Source organism: Bidens hawaiensis, unplaced genomic scaffold (genome assembly GCF_021521415.1).
Source record: "Bidens hawaiensis isolate Kalapana, Puna unplaced genomic scaffold, B.hawaiensis_p1.1 tig00035867_1, whole genome shotgun sequence".
In the NCBI taxonomy this organism is placed as follows: domain Eukaryota; kingdom Viridiplantae; phylum Streptophyta; class Magnoliopsida; order Asterales; family Asteraceae; genus Bidens; species Bidens hawaiensis.
In genome coordinates, this window is record NW_027496233.1 from 66301 (window position 1) to 83118 (window position 16818).

Consider the following 16818-nt stretch of genomic DNA (forward strand, 5'->3'; position numbering starts at 1 on the left):
TAGAAAGAGCCAACAAGTGGCGATGAGTTTCAGACGATCCTGTCGAAATGTGTTAAAATTCCTGTTGAAAATCGGGTTGTTTCGTGGGACCAAGCCCTATAAGTGTATGATACCATTGTTGGTATTTTGTGATAAATTGTAAGTATTTTATCTTGAAGTGGTTTATTCATATAAATGACAAATTTTGCTTCTTGTTCATGAGGCTAGATGTTTTATGCTATCTTGATGCAGGTTGGATAACAAGTTAAAATCTCGACCTTATTGAAAAATTAATCTTTTTTAAGAGTATAGTTAAGAGACCGAGAGACTGCCTGGCTTGTTGACGGGGAACTAACTTTGTGTTCTAACCGAATCCTTTGAGTCATGTTATTTTGGACATTAAGAGTTTCTTTATGGAGGTTCTTATTTAGAAAGAGCCAACAAGTGGCGATGAGTTTCAGACGATCCTGTCGAAATGTGTTAAAATTCCTGTTGAAAATCGGGTTGTTTCGTGGGTCCAAGCCCTATAAGTGTATGATACCATTGTTGGTATTTTGTGATAAATTGTAAGTATTTTATCTCGAAGTGGTTTATTCATATAAATGACAAATTTTGCTTCTTGTTCATGAGGCTAGATGTTTTATGCTATCTTGATGCAGGTTGGATAACAAGTTAAAATCTCGACCTTATTGAAAAATTAATCTTTTTTAAGAGTATAGTTAAGAGACCGAGAGACTGCCTGGCTTGTTGACGGGGAACTAACTTTGTGTTCTAACCGAATCCTTTGAGTCATGTTATTTTGGACATTAAGAGTTTCTTTATGGAGGTTCTTATTTAGAAAGAGCCAACAAGTGGCGATGAGTTTCAGACGATCCTGTCGAAATGTGTTAAAATTCCTGTTGAAAATCGGGTTGTTTCGTGGGTCCAAGCCCTATAAGTGTATGATACCATTGTTGGTATTTTGTGATAAATTGTAAGTATTTTATCTTGAAGTGGTTTATTCATATAAATGACAAATTTTGCTTCTTGTTCATGAGGCTAGATGTTTTATGCTATCTTGATGCAGGTTGGATAACAAGTTAAAATCTCGACCTTATTGAAAAATTAATCTTTTTTAAGAGTATAGTTAAGAGACCGAGAGACTGCCTGGCTTGTTGACGGGGAACTAACTTTGTGTTCTAACCGAATCCTTTGAGTCATGTTATTTTGGACATTAAGAGTTTCTTTATGGAGGTTCTTATTTAGAAAGAGCCAACAAGTGGCGATGAGTTTCAGACGATCCTGTCGAAATGTGTTAAAATTCCTGTTGAAAATCGGGTTGTTTCGTGGGTCCAAGCCCTATAAGTGTATGATACCATTGTTGGTATTTTGTGATAAATTGTAAGTATTTTATCTTGAAGTGGTTTATTCATATAAATGACAAATTTTGCTTCTTGTTCATGAGGCTAGATGTTTTATGCTATCTTGATGCAGGTTGGATAACAAGTTAAAATCTCGACCTTATTGAAAAATTAATCTTTTTTAAGAGTATAGTTAAGAGACCGAGAGACTGCCTGGCTTGTTGACGGGGAACTAACTTTGTGTTCTAACCGAATCCTTTGAGTCATGTTATTTTGGACATTAAGAGTTTCTTTATGGAGGTTCTTATTTAGAAAGAGCCAACAAGTGGCGATGAGTTTCAGACGATCCTGTCGAAATGTGTTAAAATTCCTGTTGAAAATCGGGTTGTTTCGTGGGTCCAAGCCCTATAAGTGTATGATACCATTGTTGGTATTTTGTGATAAATTGTAAGTATTTTATCTTGAAGTGGTTTATTCATATAAATGACAAATTTTGCTTCTTGTTCATGAGGCTAGATGTTTTATGCTATCTTGATGCAGGTTGGATAACAAGTTAAAATCTCGACCTTATTGAAAAATTAATCTTTTTTAAGAGTATAGTTAAGAGACCGAGAGACTGCCTGGCTTGTTGACGGGGAACTAACTTTGTGTTCTAACTGAATCCTTTGAGTCATGTTATTTTGGACATTAAGAGTTTCTTTATGGAGGTTCTTATTTAGAAAGAGCCAACAAGTGGCGATGAGTTTCAGACGATCCTGTCGAAATGTGTTAAAATTCCTGTTGAAAATCGGGTTGTTTCGTGGGTCCAAGCCCTATAAGTGTATGATACCATTGTTGGTATTTTGTGATAAATTGTAAGTATTTTATCTTGAAGTGGTTTATTCATATAAATGACAAATTTTGCTTCTTGTTCATGAGGCTAGATGTTTTATGCTATCTTGATGCAGGTTGGATAACAAGTTAAAATCTCGACCTTATTGAAAAATTAATCTTTTTTAAGAGTATAGTTAAGAGACCGAGAGACTGCCTGGCTTGTTGACGGGGAACTAACTTTGTGTTCTAACCGAATCCTTTGAGTCATGTTATTTTGGACATTAAGAGTTTCTTTGAATGTTCCCATATATGAAAGTGCTACAACTTAAAATTCATGCCATGATTGCAAATTAGAGATGAGAAAATGGTACCGAAACGAAAACTTCGGAATCAATACCGGTATCAAGATTAGTAAGAAAATCAGGATCGGTACATGTTGGTTACGGTACCGGTATTTACCGTATTTTGGCTATGGTACCGAACCGAGCATTTTTTACACCGGAACCAAGTTTTAAGAATGAAAAATTCGAGATCGATATGGTAAATTGTTGGTTCCATTTTAATTGCTGTGTGTCTTGAATGTATACAAATGGATAAGGATATATTATGGGCATGTGTGATTAACTTGAGATGAATTTCAAAACATGCTAGTATACAATTGGATCTTAGGAAACAAAACACAAATCCTACAAAACTAACCACCTTCCTCAAAACAAATGAATTTTCAGATTATGTCCAAACAAAAGCAGACCAAACAAGATGAACCGAACCAACACCAAGTCACCTCAATCCACAACCTTAAATCCTGACCCAATTAAGAATAATGCGCGTTTAAAAAACACGTTTAGACACAGACACGACCTACTACTCACTTTCATCCTCATCTTCAGATGTGACCGGTGAATCTGTAGCCTCAGCAAGATTCTCAAGCATCAAAATAACCTCGTTCGTGTCATCCAAATAGTATTTGGCTTTACTCGGCTTCTGTCCCACCGTATACGCAAACACATTGGTATTCACCGAAAGCAAGTTTCTTGAAATCGAATTACCAATAATCTCAAACATATCTTCATCAGATCTATCATCACCGATACAAAGAACAAAATCAGCCTGCTTCCCGCTTTCAGCCATTGATTTAAATATCTTCTCTGCTACAAGACCTTTGCTGGCTTCTTGAGGTTTGACTTCAACAATATACAGACCACTTTTGACCGCGACGGGTTCGTTTGCCAATACACTCTCGAGATGGTCTAACATCTCCTTTGCCTGAGCAAACCCGAACACCGGGTCCGCGTCCCGATACTGCCACACCAATGCACTTTCCTTAGTTTCAATTGAAGACCCGTCCGTTGACTCGGTGTATAGTTTCATCACAGGCTCAGCCATTTGCATCCATCCAAAATCATTACTGTGACCGCATGTTTCCCATTCCAAGCCACCCGGCCACCTGACACGACACATAATACGTACGCGTTTTCTATGATTACTTGTCATGACATTATTATGTTTCAAGGAGTGAGTGGTTGATTGAACAAAAATAAATCGTGGTCAACGGGTCAGTTTGTGTGTAGTTAAATTAGCCATTGGTCAAAACCTGTAACTACTATAAAACTTATTAATTTAAAAGTGTCCAAATTGATGATTTAAATGGCCCGTTTTGAACCAAAACAAATTGATGTTTTTTTTAAAGTGACACATTTTGACACGAAAAATTGATGCTTTTTTAAAACGACTCATTTTGATCCTAACCAAATTGATGCTTTCTTAAAATGACCCGTTTTGACCCGAACCATATTGATGCTTTTTTTAAAACAACCCATTTTGACCCGAGCCAAATTGATGTTTTTTTTCTAAGTGACACGTTTTGACCCGAACCAAGTTGATGCCTTTTTAAACGGCCCACTTTGACCCGAACCAAATTGATGTTTTTTTATAAAGTGACGCGTTTTGACATGAAACAAACTGATGCCTTTTTAAAAAATGAAAAATGATGTTTTTTTTCAAATGGCCGGTTCGGACACAAACCAAAGGGATGTCCGTCTTGATCCAAACCAAATTAAATTTTTTTTTCTACAATGACCCGTTTTGACCCAAACCTGCCCAGTTTTCCAGGCCTAGTTCTCATGTTGACCCGTCACCCAGCCATTTCCCTATCACAAATTAAATCCAACTTTATCAGTATCATGGAAACAAACTTCATAAAGTAACCATGTTCGGCTGCAATCCCGAGCCTCTTGCAAGGTATAAATGCCTTGTTTAAACTTTCTCGACCTCGTTCACTGATAATAAACACTTTATTATTATTATCACCCGAAAGCGTATTGAGAATTGAAATAACTTCTCGACTCGGTGTCTTAATAATCGAATTCTGAGGCATCACGGTCCCGTCATAATCCAACAAAATCGCCCGGTTTTTCGCCTTTATATAAGCCGAAACAATATTATCAATCGAAAGCTTCCTAAAATTAGGATCTAAGGCCACGACCCGGAACCCGAATCCCAAACCGATTCCCCAGCATCTTTTCCTAAAATAATCTGCACACGTTCGTTCCATATCTTGCAAGAAGCTTTTAGACCAATAACTGACATTATGCGTACTAACGTAACGATAATGCTTCTAGTGCCTTAACTACTTCTCAGGCCTTAACTACTTCTCAGGCTCACTCATGGATATAGCCTCGTTCATCCCCTCAGCTGCCGCTTCAACGTTCCATGGGTTCACACGAATCGCACCGCTTAAAGACTGTGAACACCCGATAAACTCTAACACAACCAACATACTCTTTTTAGGCTCGTTTGAATCTGAGCCTGAAACACCCTCACGACACATGATATACTCGTAAGGAGTTAAATTCAAACCAGCATGAACCGCTGTCACGACAACGCATTCGGCTATACTGTAATAAGCAACACGCTCGTAGATCCCGAGAGGGGTGTCGATGTAAACGATCGGCTGATACCCAGGTTTACCGAACTGATTATTGATACGCTTACAGCTTTCTTGTATCTCGGCTTGTATTTCATCCAAGTAAATTCCGCCTTTACCCCTGACGGGATTTGCAATTTGCACAAGAAGCGCACAACCCTGCCACGATGGATGCGTTTTCAACAACTGTTCCATCGCTAGAAGTTTTAAATTGATGGCTTTAAACACGTCCATGTCATCAACTCCAAGAAACAAGGTTTTCCCATCAAATTCTCGCTTAAGTTCCTCGACTCGCCACTGTATATCAGCAAGTTTCATAACCGACTCGATTTGACCCATGTGGATTCCAACAGGCATTATCTTGATCCCAACCGTTCTTCCGTAATAATCCAACCCGATATACCCTTGTTTTGATTGGTACTCCAAACCGAACATCCGACCGCAACAAGAAAGAAAATGATGCGCGTAATCAAACGTGTGGAAACCGATAAGGTCGGAGTTCTGTAGCGCTTTGAGGATTTCCTCGCGAACCGGAAGTGTTCGGTAGATCTCGGAAGATGGAAAGGGGCTGTGGAGAAAAAAACCCATTCTTAGACGGTTAAACCGTCTTCTTAAAAGGCAGGCAACACCATTAGATGGTAATCATGTATCCAGACGAAGTCGTCCTCAAGGTTGATTACTTCAATAACCTTTTGGGAGAATAACTTATTAGCCGCAACATAAGTCTCCCACATTGACCGGACAGACTGATGCAGCGGTAAAACGAAAATGAAGATCGAATCACGTTGATTCAACGAATACCCGAGATGAACTTCCAAACCCTAATAATCCCACCCAAAGGTAAGGGAAAATGAAGAGAAAAAGTAGTTATTATAAAACTCAAGTTTGTCTTTTGCAATTACATAACCAACATATAAATAAAGAGTCTAATATGAAATTGGCCTAAAATGGCCCATGGTCTGAACACAAACCCAAAAACATAAAAAGTGCTGAAAAAACATAAAAATGCCCAAAACTTTATTTAGGAGGCGTTTTTGGGCTTTGGACAGGGGCCAAACCGCCGTAGGCGGGCAGAGCCGGGCAGAAGCTGCGCACCCAAGGAATCATGTCAGTTGACGAGGAGCTGAAGCTCGTGTTCGAAGCCGGGCAGAGGCTACGCACCCAAGGAATGACGGCCTTGGAGCGGGGGCTCTAAGGCTTTAATTAGGCCGAGGTCGGTGCGGGGTTGCAAGTCTTTTATAATTCAGGGGAGTTGCGGCCGGCGGTTGATGGCTTGATTAATAAGTATAAGAATACATGTGTGAAGAGCGTGAGCGTGGCGTTGGATATGAAGGCGATTTTGGCGTCGGGTGGTGGGGGGTTTGGGGTCCCGGGGGGATACAGAGGAGTGGGACGCCGCAGATTGGGAGTGGAGGTAAGGCGAAGGAGGCGTTGTGGCAGAGGATTGGGAGTTGTATGACCAGCTGCATTCAGTTGTGGTGGCAGTTTGGCATTTGCAAAGGGTGTTATCGAAGAAAAGGGATCAGTTTACGCATGTGCTGCTGCTTGATGAGGTCATGCAGGTGAGTTGTTTGTTTCTTTGATGAGTAGATCTTATTAATTACTTGTATGTAAGCATTAGGCTAGTTAGAAGATTGTGTGTCTCAGATGATCATAAGTAGAAATAGGTTATGGAAATGCGAATCACTTTTACTTTTTTTGCTTATTTGCTTTTTGAAAAACAAAAAATAACTTTTGAAAAGCTTTATTTTGAAGCTTTTTGATTTGCTTTACCAAACATCTTTTGCTTTTCAAAAAACAAATATGAAATAAACAAGTTTTAAAAGCTCACCCAAACACCCCCTAACTCGTTGGAGATGGTAAGGTTTATTCGCTCATGTGAGGTTTGTGTTTGGGGAGTAATAAGCCTTTTAATATCACCTGACAAGTAGTTCTAGTTAGCCATTAAAAATGGTAGTGGTTTAGTTTGGAGACACCTTCGTCTTAAAGCAGATATACTATGTGTTTCCAGAGTTTCGTTTTCAACACAAATCGTCACTCGTAAGCGTAGTTGTTGGCAAAGTTTAGAGCATGTTTGGGATTGAGTTTGAAAAAGGTTTACTGACTTTTTCAAAAAACCATTTGAACAACCAGGATTTGAGGCTTTTGAAAAACTTCTTTTTAACTTTTTTAAAAAGTTAAAATATTATTTTTTGTGTTTGCCAAACACATTTTAACTTGTTGCTTTTTAAAAACACCAATAAACCAATAAGCATTTTTCAAATTCAATCCCAAACATGCTCTTAGTCACCCTATATGTAATATATATTTTATATTTCATTTTTTTGCAATTACAAATTATAACTTAAGATAAATATTAGAGCCTCGCGCTACAAAGGTACTTTTGATTATTTATATGTTCTTTTTATCTTTAAATATGTAATTCTCTTGTTTTAGTTATGATACTGTAACTAACATAAATAATACCAAACTACTTCATGCCAACTCGGTGCGTAACGCTCGGATTTACTAACCAGATTGCCTTAATGTTCGGAGTTACCAACTGAGGGTACCGTAATGAATGTAACCGACACCAAAATACCATTTAGTAGGTATGCAAGAAACCGAAAACTTCAAACCGAAAAAACAAAACCAAGACAAATACCGACGGTTTTGCTTTATGTTTGTATGTAACAAAAACCGAACCGAATCGAATTTGTAGATTTTTTTTTTGTTTTTTATTTTAATTAATTTAAAAAATTTACTAAAAATATACTCAAATACTTTTGGCGAAATGCATAATAGTCTACTAGTTAACCATTAACAAAATTATTTACAGTATTTTATGCCAACTTTCTTTTTGGCCTAAATTTTCTATCTCAAATGCCAAAAACTGAAACCAAAAAAATCAAAACTGAATGGTTTAAATAATCTAAAAACCAAAGTTTTGATTTTTAGTTTAAAATCGCACAAAACCGCAGCAACACCATTAAATACTTTATTTTGTTTCCACATAGGCAGTAAAGTAAACACATTCCCGTCGGTAGCTAGTAGCTACCATTTCCTGGTCTTTTTATCAATAATTTCTCTCCGGCAACAACAATAACTGGAGAACCAAGCAAGCAAAAATGTCATCGTCTCCGGCGGTCCAACGCACCTCCGTCCAACGCCTCCCCACCTTCAAACCCACCACAACCACAAGCAGCAGCTTCCTAGAGTCCTTCTCCTCCGACCCCATCTTCTCTAAATTCCTGTCCCCAGAATTCAACTCCACCCAGTTCTCCTCCGACGCACTGTCCGCCGGCACCGCAGCATCCCGCTCAGAGAAGATCCAAGACGGCATCCGCCTCCTCCATGAGCAATTCCGCTCCAAGGTCCTCTCCCGCCACGACGACCTACTCTTACAGCTCTCCTCCGTCAAGGACGCCGACGCCTCTCTCTCCACCATCCGCTCAGCCGCCTCCACCCTCCAGTCCTCCGTCCACAGGGTCAAATCCGAGATCACTGACCCCAACTGCCTGATCCGATCCAAAACGATCCAGCTCCCCAACCTACACCTCAACCTTCATTTATGCCAATCCATCGTCTGCATGCTCTGCTTGTCCAAGAAGCTTCGAGACGTCATGGCCGAGCCCGAGCCTCAGAAGCCGAAACAATATTATCAATCGAAAGCTTCCTAAAGTTAGGATCTAAGGCCATGACCCGAACCCGAATCCCAAACCGATTCCCCAGCATCTTTTCTAAAATGATCTGCACACGTTCGTTCAATATCTTGCAAGAATCTTTTAGGCCAATAATCAACATTATGCGTACTAACGTAACGATAATGCTTCTCGTGCCTTAACTGCTTCTCAGGCTCACTCATGGATATAGCCTCGTTCATCCCCTTAGCTGTCGCTTCAATGTTCCATGAGTTCACACGAATCGCACCGCTTAAAGACGGTGAACACCCGTTAAACTCTGACACAACCAACATACTCTTTTTAAGCTTGTTTGAATCCGAGCATGAAACACCCTCACGACACACGATATACTCGTAAGGAGTTAAATTCAAACCATCATGACCCGCTGTCATGACAACGCATTCGGCTATACTGTAATAAGGAACACGCTCGTTGATCCCGAGAGGGGTGTCGATGTAAACGATCGGCTGATACCCAGGTTTACCGAACTGATTATTGATACGCTTACAACTTTCTAGTATCTCGGCTTGTATTTCATCCAAGTAAATTCCGCCTTTACCCCTGACGGGATTTGAAAATTGCACAAGAACCGCACGACCCTGCCACGATGGATGCGCTTTCAACAACTGTTCCATCGCTTGAAGTTTTAAATTGATGGTTTTAAACACGTCCATGTCATCAACTCCAAGAAACACGGTTTTCCCATCAAATGCTCGCTTAAGTTCCATGACTCGTCACTCTATATCAGCAAGTTTCATAACCGACTCGATTTGACCCATGTGGATTCCAACTGGCATTATCTTGATCCCAACCGTTCTTCCGTAATAATCCAACCTGATATACCCTCGTTTCGATTGGTACTCCAAACCGAACATCCGACTGCAACACGAAAGAAAATGACGCGCGTAATCAAACGTGTGGAAACCGATAAGGTCGGAGTTTAGTAGCGCTTTGAGGATTTCCTTGCGAACCGGAAGTGTTCGGTAGACCTCGGAAGATGGAAAAGGGCCGTGGAGAAAAAAGCCCATTCTTAGACGGTTAAACCGTCTTCTTAAAAAGGTAGGCAACACCATTAGATGGTAATCGTGTATCCAGACGAAGTCGTCCTCAGGGTTGATTACTTCAATAACCTTTTGTGAGAATAACTTATTAGCCACAACATAAGCCTCCCACATTGACCGGTCAAACTGATGCAGCGGTAAAATGAAAATGATGATCGAATCACGTTGATTCAACGAATACCCGAGATGTACTTCAGAACCCTAAAAATCCCACCCAAAGGTCAGGGAAAATGAAGAGAAAAAGTAATTATTATAAAATTAAAGTCTGTCTTTTGAAATTACATAACCAGCATATAAATAAAGTGTCTAATACGAAATGGGCCTAAAATGGGCCATGGGCCGAACACAAACCCAAAAACAAAAACATAAAAAGTGCTGAAAAAACATAAAAAGGCCCAAAACTTTATTTATGAGGCGTTTTTGGGCTTTGGACAAATGGGACAAACGGCCGTAGGGGGGCAGAGCCGGGAAGAGGCTGCGCACCTAAGGAATCCTGTCGGTTGACGAGGAGCTGAAGCTCGTGTTCGAAGCCGAGCAGAGGCTGCGCACCCAAGGAATGACGGCCTTGGAGCGGGGGCTCCAAGGTCGGTGCAAGGTTGCAGGTTTTTTATAATTTAGGGGAGTTGCGGCCTACGTTTGATGGCTTCATTAATAAGTATAAGAATACAAGTGTGAAGAGCGTGAGCATGGCGTTAGATATGAAGGCGATTTCGGCGTCGGGGTGGGGGGTTTGGGGGTCACGGGGGGATACAGAGGAGCGGGGCGCCGCAGATTGGGAGTGGAGGTAAGGCGAATGAGGCGTTGTGGTAGAGGATGGGAAGTTGTATGGACCAGCTGCATTCGGTTATGGTGGCGGTTTGGCATTTGCAGAGGCTATTGTCGAAGAAAAGGGATCAGTTTACGCATGTGCTGCTGCTTGATGAGGTCTTGCAGGTGAGTTGTTTGTTTCTTTGATGAGTAGATCTTATTAAATACTTGTAGGTAAGCATTAGCCTAGTTAGAAGATTGTGTGTCTCAGATGATCATAAGTAGAAGTAGGTTATGGAAATGCGAATCACTTTTACTTTTTTTGCTTATTTGCTTTTTGAAAAACAAAAATAAGTTTTGCAAAGCTTTATTTTGAAGTTTTTTGATTTGCTTTACCAAACATCTTTTGCTTTTCAAAAAACAAATATGAAATAAACAAGTTTTAAAAGCTCACCCAAACACCCCCTAACTCGTTGGAGGTGGTATGGTTTATTCGCTCATGTGAGGTTTGTGTTTGGGGAGTAATAAGCCTTTTAATATCACCTGACAACTAGTTCTAGTTAGCCGTTAAAAATGGTAGTGGTTTAGTTTGGAGACACCTTCGTCCTAAAGCAGATATACAATGTGTTTCCAGAGATTCGTTTTCAGCACAAATCGTAACTCGTAAGCGTACTTGTTGACAAAGTATAGAGCATGTTTGGGATTGAGTTTGAAAAAGGCATACTGACTTTTTCAAAAAACCATTTGAAAAACCAGGATTTGAGGCTTTTAAAAACTGCTTTTTAACTTTTTCAAAAAGTTAAAATATTTTTTTTTGTGTTTGCCAAACACATTTTAACTTGTTCCTTTTTAAAAACACAAATAAACCAATAAGCATTTTTCAAATTCAATCCCAAACATGCTCTTAGTCACCCTATATGTAATATTTATTTTATATTTCATTTTTTTGCAATTACAAATTATAACGGAAGATAAATATCAGAGCCTCGCGCTGCAAAGGTACTTCTGATTATTTATATGTCCTTTTTATCTTTAAATATATAACTCTCTTGTTTTAGTTCTGATATTATAACTAACATAACTAATACCAAACTACTTCATGCCAACTCGGTGCGTAACGCTCGAATTTACTAAATAGAGTGCCTTAATGTTCGGAGTTACCAACTGAGGGTACCGTAATGAATGTAACCGACACCAAAGAACCATTTAATAGGTATGCAAGAAACCGAAAACTTCAAACCGAAAAAACCAAACCAAGACAAATACCGACGGTTTTGCTTTATTTTTGCATGTAACAAAAACCGAAACAAACCGAATTTGTAGATTTTTATTTTTTGTTTTTTATTTTAAATAATTTAAAAAAATTAATAAATATACACTCAAATACTTTTGACGAAATGCATTATAGTCTACCAGTTAATCTTTAACAAAATTATTTATAGTATTTTATGCCAACTTTCTTTTTGGCCTAAAATTTCTATCTCAAGTGGCAAAAACCGAAACCGAAAAAATCAAAACTGAACGGTTTAAATAATCTAAAAACTGAAGTTTTGAATTTTAGTTTAAAATCTCACCAAACCGCCGCAATACCATTAAATCCTTTCCACACAGGCAGTAAAGTAAACACATTCCCGTCGGTAGCTAGTAGCTACCATTTCCTTGTCTTTTTATCAATAATTTCTCTCCGGCAACAACAATAGCCGGAGAACCAAGCAAGCAAAAATGTCATCGTCTCCGGCGGTCCAACGCACCTCCGTCCAATGCCTCCCCACCTTCAAACACACCACAACCACAAGCAGCAGCAGCAGCCTCCTAGAGTCCTTCCCCTTCGACCCCATCTTCTCTAAATTCCTCTCCCCAGACTTCAATTCCACCCAGTTCTCCTCCAACGCATTCCCCTCTGGCACCGCAGCAACCCGCGCAGAGAAGATCCAAGACGGCATCCGCCTCATCTATAAGCAACTCCGCTCCGAGGTCCACTCCCGCCAAGATGACCTCCTCTCACAGCTCTCCTCCGTCAAGGAAGCCGACGACTCTCTCTCCGCCATCCGCTCAACCGTCTCCACCCTCCAGTCCTCCGTCCACAGGGTCAGATCTGAGATCGTTGACCCAACCGCCAGATTCGATCAAAAACGATCCTGCTCTCCAACCGACACCTCACCCTTCATTTATGCCAGTCCACCGTCCGGGTGCTCCGCTTGTCCAAGAAGCTTCGAGACGTCATGGCCGAGCCCGAGCCTCAGAAGCCGATACAATATTATCAATCGAAAGATTCCTAAAATTAGGATCTAAGGCCATGGCCCGGAACCCGAATCCCAAACCGATTCCCCAGCATCTTTTCCTAAAATGATCTGCACACGTTCGTTCCATATCTTGCAAGAATCTTTTAGACCAATAACCGACATTATGCGTACTAACGTAACGATAATGCTTCTCGTGCCTTAGCTGCTTCTCAGGCTCACTCATAGATATAGCCTCGTTCATCCCCTCAGCTGTCGCTTCAACGTTCCATGGGTTCACACGAATCGCACCGCTTAAAGACGGTGAACACCCAATAAACTCTGACACAACCAACATACTTTTTTTAGGCTTGTTTGAATCCTAGCCTGAAACACCCTCACGACACACGATATACTCATAAGGAGTTAAATTCAAACCATCACGAACCGTTGTCACGATAACGCATTCGGCTATACTGCAATAAGGAACACGCTCGTTGATCCCGAGAGGGGTGTCGATGTAAACGAGCGGCTGATACCCAGGTTTACCGAACTGATTATTGATGCGCTTAGCTTTCTTGTATCTCGACTTGTATTTCATCCAAGTAAATTCCGCCTTTACCCCTGGCGGGATTTGAAATTTGCACAAGAACCGCACGACCCTGCCATGATGTATGCGTTTTCAACAACTGTTCCATCGCTAGAAGTTTTAAATTGATGTTTTTAAACACGTCCATGTCATCAACTCCAAGAAACACGGTTTTTCCATCAAATTCTTGCTTAAGTTCCTCGACTCGCCACTCTATATCAGCAAGTTTCATAACCGACTCGATTTGACCCATGTGGATTCCAACATGCATTATCTTGATCCCAACCGTTCTTCTATAATAATCCAACCCAATATACCCTCGTTTCGATTGGTACTCCAAACCGAACATCCGACTGCAACACGAAAGAAAATGACGCTCGTAATCAAACGTGTGGAAACCAATACAGTCGGAGTTCAGTAGCGCTTTGAGGATTTCTTCGCTAACCGGAAGTGTTCGGTAGATCTCGGAAGATGGAAAGGGGCTGTGGAGAAAAAAACCCATTCTTAGACGGTTAAACCTTCTTATTAAAAAGGGAGGCAACACCATTAGATGGTATTCGTGTATCCAGACGAAGTCGTACTCAGGGTTGATTACTTCAATAATCTTTTGGGAGAATAACTTATTAGCCGCAACATAAGCCTCCCACATTGACCAGTCAAACTGATGCAGTGGTAAAACGAAATTGAAGATCGAATCACGTTGATTCAACGAATAGCCGAGATGAACTTCCAAAGCCTAAAAATCTCACTCAAAGGTCAGGGAAAATGAAGAGAAAAAGTAATTATTATAAAATTCAAGTCTGTCTTTTGCAATTACATAACCAGCATATAAATAAAGAGTCTAATACGAAATGGGCCTAAAATGGGCCATGGGCCGAACAAAAACCCAAAAATAAAAACATAAAAAGTGCTAAAAAAACATAAAAATGCCCAAAACTTTATGTAGGAGGCGTTTTTGGGCTTCGGTCAGGGGCCAAACCGCCGTAGGCGGACAGAGCCGGGCAAAGGCTGCGCACCCAAGGAATCCTGTCGGTTGACGAGGAGCTGAAGCTCGTGTTCGAAGCCGGGGGCTGCGCACCCAAGGAATGACGGCGTTGGAGCGGGGGCTCCAAGGCTTTAATCAGGCCGAGGTCAGTGCGGGGTTGCGGGTCTTTTATAATTTTGGGGAGTTGCGGCCGACGGTTGATGGCTTGATTAATAAGTATAAGAATACAGGTGTGAAGAGCGTGAGTGTGGCGTTGGATATGATGGCGATTTCGGCGTCGGGGGGGGGGGGGTTGTGGGTCCTGGGGGGATACAGAGCAGCGGGACGCCGCAAATTGGAGGTGGAGGTAAGGCGAAGGAGGCATTGTGGTAGAGGATGGGAAGTTGTATGGACCAGCTGCATTCGGTTATGGTGGCGGTTTGGCATTTGCAGAGGCTGTTGTCGAAGAAAAGGGATCAGTTTACGCATGTGCTGCTGCTTGATGAGGTCTTGCAGGTGAGTTGTTTGTTTCTTTGATGAGTAGATCTTATTAAATACTTGTAGGTAAGCATTAGCCTAGTTAGAAGATTGTGTGTCTCAGATGATCATAAGTAGAAGTAGGTTATGGAAATGCGAATCACTTTTACTTTTTTTGCTTATTTGCTTTTTGAAAAACAAAAATAATTTTTGAAAAGATTTATTTTGATGTTTTTTTATTTGCTTTACTTTTGCTTTTCAAAAAACAAATATGAAATAAACAAGTTTTAAAAGCTCACCCAAACACCCCCTAACTCGTTGGAGGTGGTATGGTTTATTCGCTCATGTGAGGTTTGTGTTTGGGGAGTAATAAGCCTTTTAATATCACCTGACAACTAGTTCTAGTTAGCCGTTAAAAATGGTAGTGGTTTAGTTTGGAGACTCCTTCGTCTTAATGCAGATAAACAATGTGTTTCCAGAGATTAGTTTTAAACACAAATCGTAACTCGTAAGCGTACTTGTTGGCAAAGTTTAGAGCATGTTTGGGATTGAGTTTGAAAAAGGCTTACTGACTTTTTCAAAAAACCATTTGAAAAACTTGGATTTGAGGCTTTTGAAAAACTTCTTTTTATCTTTTCAAAAAGTTAATATATATATATATATATATATATATATATATATATATATATATATATATATTTGTGTTTGCCAAACACATTATAAATTGTTCCTTTTTAAAAACACCAATAAACCAATAAACATTTTTCAAATTCAATCCCAAACATGCTCTTATTCACCCTATATGTAATATTTATTTTATATTTCATTTTTTTGCAATTACAAATTATAACGGAAGATAAATATCAGGGCGTCGCGCTGTAAAGGTACTTTTGATTATTTATATGTCCTTTTTATCTTTAAATATGTAATTCTATTGTTTTAGTTCTGATACTGTAACTAACATAACTAATACCAAACTACTTCATGCCAACTCGGTGCGTAACGCTCGGATTTACTAACCAGAGTGCCTTAATGTTCGGAGTTACCAACTGAGGGTACCGTAATGAATGTAACCGACACCAAAGTACCATTTAGTAGGTATGCCAGAAACCGAAAACTTCAAACCGAAAAAACCCAAGACAAATACCGACGGTTTTGCTTTCTGTTTGCATTTAACAAAAACCGAACCGAATTTGTAGATTTTTATTTTTTGTTTTTTATTTTAAATAATTAAAAATTTTTTAATAAATATATACTCATATACTTTTGGCGAAATGCATAATAGTCTACTAGTTAACCATTAACAAAATTATTTATAGTATTTTATGCCAACTTTCTTTTTGTCCTAAAATTTTCTATCTCAAATGGCAAAAATCGAAACCGAAAAAATCAAAACCGTACGGTTTAAATAATCTAAAAACCGAACTTTTGGTTTTTAGTTTGTTTTTAGTTTAAAATCGCACCAAACCGCAGCAATACCCTTAAATACTTTATTTTGTTTCCACACAGGCAGTAAAGTAAACACATTCCCGTCGGTAGCTAGTAGCTACCATTTCCTTGTCTTTTTATCAATAATTTCTCTCCGGCAACAACAATAGCCGGAAAACCAAGCATGCAATAATTTCATCGTCTCCGGCGGTCCAACGCACCTCTGTCCAACGCCTCCCCATCTTCAAACCCACCATAACCACAAGTAGCAGCAACAGCAGCCTCCTAAAGTCCTTCTCCTCCGACCCCATCTTCTCTAAATTCCTCTCCCCAAACTTCAACTCCACCCAGTTCTCCTTCGACGCACTCTCCTCCGGCACCGCAGCATCCCGCTCAGAGAAGATCCAAGACGACATCCACCTCCTCCATAAGCAACTCCGCTCCGAGGTCCTCTCCCGCCACGACGACCTCCTCTCACAGCTCTCCTCTGTCAAGGACGCCGACGCCTCTCTCTCCGCCATTCGCTCAGCGGTCTCCACCCCCAGTCTTCCGTCCACAGGGTCAGATCCGAGATCGCTAACCCCAACCACCAGATCCGATCCAAAACGATCCG

At 40.2% G+C, this 16818-nt stretch overlaps 3 pseudogenes across 1 annotated transcript; all 3 read right to left on the minus strand.

Annotated features, from left to right (window-relative positions):
• Positions 1 to 2763: 2763 nt before the first annotated feature.
• LOC143587765 (putative alpha,alpha-trehalose-phosphate synthase [UDP-forming] 7) lies at positions 2764 to 5792 on the minus strand (annotated as a pseudogene). Its single transcript, XR_013144968.1, has 2 exons — positions 4328 to 5792; positions 2764 to 3579 (listed from the first exon to the last, which is right to left on the minus strand). The product of XR_013144968.1 is annotated as a putative alpha,alpha-trehalose-phosphate synthase [UDP-forming] 7 (transcript).
• A 2866-nt stretch (positions 5793 to 8658) lies between these two features.
• LOC143587767 (putative alpha,alpha-trehalose-phosphate synthase [UDP-forming] 7 pseudogene) lies at positions 8659 to 12480 on the minus strand (annotated as a pseudogene).
• A 268-nt stretch (positions 12481 to 12748) lies between these two features.
• Positions 12749 to 16726, minus strand: LOC143587768 (putative alpha,alpha-trehalose-phosphate synthase [UDP-forming] 7 pseudogene; annotated as a pseudogene).
• Positions 16727 to 16818: the final 92 nt, after the last annotated feature.